The sequence below is a fragment of the Corvus hawaiiensis genome, chromosome 3 (assembly GCF_020740725.1).
Source record: "Corvus hawaiiensis isolate bCorHaw1 chromosome 3, bCorHaw1.pri.cur, whole genome shotgun sequence".
Lineage (NCBI taxonomy): Eukaryota > Metazoa > Chordata > Aves > Passeriformes > Corvidae > Corvus > Corvus hawaiiensis.
The window spans coordinates 83,619,277-83,622,801 of NC_063215.1; positions in this window are offsets into that span (position 1 = coordinate 83,619,277).

A 3,525-nucleotide genomic window follows, 5' to 3' on the forward strand; every position below is an offset into this window, starting at 1 on the left:
GCTATGTTAGCCTATAATTTACTGTTTGCAGAAACAAGTCTCTGTGACATTGCTTACCAAGTTCTGCTCACACTGGCTTCCTCCCTGTGGACAAACCCTCCCTTCTTCACTGATATTATTAATTGTCTTTACCACAGAGCAGAGCAGCCAGCTGAGGCTGGGTCCCACCATACCGTCCCTCTACAGCCCACAGGAGAGCCAGACCTTTGCCAAGTGTAGGCAAAGGTGAGGGAGAGAGAAAATGAGATGCAAGTAGAATTGTTGCTGCATGGGATGAGAGTTTCTACATTAGCACCGCAAACTTGTTTTCCTTTGGTTACCTTATTTAAAGCAAGGCTGGAGGAAATGAGCGTACCAGGTTGGAGGGTATGGCCTCTTCCCCAGGGAGTGGATGCTGACTGTGAGCAGCAGCCATGCTCCCCAGAGCTCCTTCCCTCAGCATATCCTCCTTGATGATTCCTCCTTGCAATTTTTCCCTCCAAAGCCTCACAAGTGATGAGAGAGCAAATGGTCCATGAGTGCTAGTGTTCCTAGCTGCTGTCTTCTCCATCTATTTCTGAGCTGGGGGAGAGCAGGGACCATGCTCTGCCTCACCCTTTTGACTAGAACAGGACTTGTGCAGACTTCTCTGTCCCCCTCATCTACCCCTCAAATCTGAACAGGACTGTTTCCTGCATTTATTTTGTCTTGCTTAATATGTGCACCTGATAGACTGTTACTGCCACTGTCAGTCCCAGATACCACTGCACAGAGCTGGGGGTCAGAGTGGGAGAACCGGTGCTGGTCCAAGGTAGGAGATATCTGCCTACAGGCTGGAGGCCCCCACAGCCTGGCACCCGTGCACTTGCTGAGCTCAGGGTGCCTCCAGGTGCTGGATGCCTTGCAGAAGTGACTCCATCCTCTCTGTCATGGGCCTTGGACATGTTGCATGGAAAAAGGTTGGTTGCAGGAAGGAAAGGAGCACAATTTCCTTCTGCCCAGTCCTGTGGCGTTTTTGGACAGCAGGAGTGAGACACATGTGCTTTAAACTCCCTATAAGCAATGATTGCAGTTAATTGTCACGGAGAGGAGACACAGGGTCCCCCCGTGTGGAGGTCCCCTGTGGAAGTGCACCAGGGCAGCACACCTCCTGAGAAATTTCTTTCATAATCCCTCACTTTTATAAGGAAAAATATATTCCCCTTGTCTGTGGGAGAAAATGCAGTAGACATTTTCATATCCTTCTGCTCAAGCCTCTGGAAGTTATGTACACGTACAATTTCAGAGCTGACTGTAGAATATTTTGCAAAGCAGCACTTCTCTGACTTTCTTTGCAGTGCCCTTTTGTTCTGCCAAAACCCAACAGGTGTGTCCTCTGCTGGTAAGCATTTTAAATAATAGCTCATTTGTTCCCCCCCCTCCACCCCCCTTTTGCAATGCTGTTTTTCTGTTTGGTTTCCTTCCATCATTCACATCACAGTCTTCATTAATCTTTGAGGAACATTTATGTTTGGGTGCTGTTCGCCTGGAGAGAGCCTCCCTCAGAACAGCTCTTAATGCTCCTGCTCTGCCAGAAAGACCTTTCTTACGGAGGGCTGGTAGCCCAGCCTTCATCCCTGCTGGCAGTCTGCTGGGAAAATGAATCCGTTATCCCCAGGAGTCTTGTTAATTTAATTATTTTTGTACCGTTTGAGTGGTTTTTTCAAAAGCTGACTTCCTGCAAACATGAGCTATATTGCTGTGGTAACACACAAATGGTTTAATCATGCCACTGACAGTTCCTGCTGCAGAACGTGTTTTCTGCACCTAAGAGATCAGACAGACCACTCATGGACTCCAGAATTTAGATATCTAATCTCTTCTGACAACCAAACCCAGAATTAAATGCTGCTCACTGGGAGGCAAAGTGAAGAACAATAGCACTTGCCAGCCCTCATTCCCATCTCAGTGTGCCACACACACTTCAGCCTTCGCCTGGCTTTAGTCCATGCTTCAGATGAGAGGTCACTCAAGACAATAGAAACTGGTTCCAGGCAATGCAGGGCATTGATACTTGTTGTTTCAAAGTATGTATTTTATGTAACATATTTACACAAAAGGACACCCCCCCCCCCCCCCCCCCAGTTTTGGCCCTTGAGTGATGTCTTTAGGACAAGCACTCATCTGAGAGCTGCACTCCCGCTTCCATTGTTCTCCTGGAATAGACCATCTTATGCTTGGACAGAAGCTCTGAATAATTCTGCAGAAATATCAAAGCATGGTGTAACCTGAAACAACAACTACTGAGGAACTCTCCCTAGGTAGGCAGAGTGCTCTAATGGCTTAGGCTCAAGAATATGTTTTGTATTGTTGACTGTGTCACTGACTGACTGATGAACTCCACCCAGTTCCTCACCACTTTTGGGGTCTTTCCCTTCCCTTCCCTTCCCTTCCCTTCCCTTCCCTTCCCTTCCCTTCCCTTCCCTTCCCTTCCCTTCCCTTCCCTTCCCTTCCCTTCCCTTCCCTTCCCTTCCCTTCCCTTCCCTTCCCTTCCCTTCCCTTCCCTTCCCTTCCCCTTTATGAACCCATTGGACCTTATGATCACCTGCTGACAGCAGAGGTTTTGTCTGCTTATATTTGATTTGCTTGTCCAATTAACAAAATCCTTTTTAATGCAAATCATCACAGGGTCTCATTTAAATCCAAGCATAGTTCTGGAAGCCTCATATCCTCTCTTCTGCCACTTCTGGGTGCTCCTGAACTGGTTTAATTTCTCTGAGCAGGCATTACTAGAGATGGCTCCTGTCAGACTCAAACACCACTGTCCCTGTGTGAGCAATGTGATCTAGGAAACCCAAACATCTGATACGGATTCAGAGCCTGGGTCTGCCAGCTCCTCACGAGTAAAGCATGCTCTGTGAGTAAAGCCATTGACAGCCACTGAGCTGCTCAGGAACGTGCCATTATTCACCTCAAGAAGAGTTAGCAAGTTTGATCTCTGCAGGAGCAGAGTTGGGAGGCAGACATCAAGAAGTGCCTAACAGCAACATCTGGAAATGTAAAGGAGGATACTTGGATCTAGTTCTGGTCTATGTTATCACAAGTTACAGCTGCCTTTCCAACAAACCTACCTTTAGTATGCTAAGTGTAAAAGGTAAAAGACAGTTTTCAGAAGTTCATTATCACAGAATCACAGAATAGTTTTGGTTGGAAGGGACCTTAAAGATCATACAGTTCCAGCCCCCTGGCTGCGGGCAGGGATACCCTCCAGTAGACCAGCATGCTCAAGTTAGTTCCTTTGCATATTAAGAGAGGAGACTGATCTTAACTGATTCAGTGTTTGGAATAATCCTGCCAGCATGCTTTTCAGGTAGGTGTCGAGGCCTCCCCCCTCCTGATATTAGCTCTTCCAGGCAGTCATTTACAACACCCAGGCTGGAAGGATACAATCTCACAGAGGAGACAAGAATGCCAGAAGTACATCCCAGTAAGCCCACATCCATTCATTTAATGGCATACGCATTGCCTATGATCAGCTGGGAAACAGCTATGTCTGGCTCCTCTGAC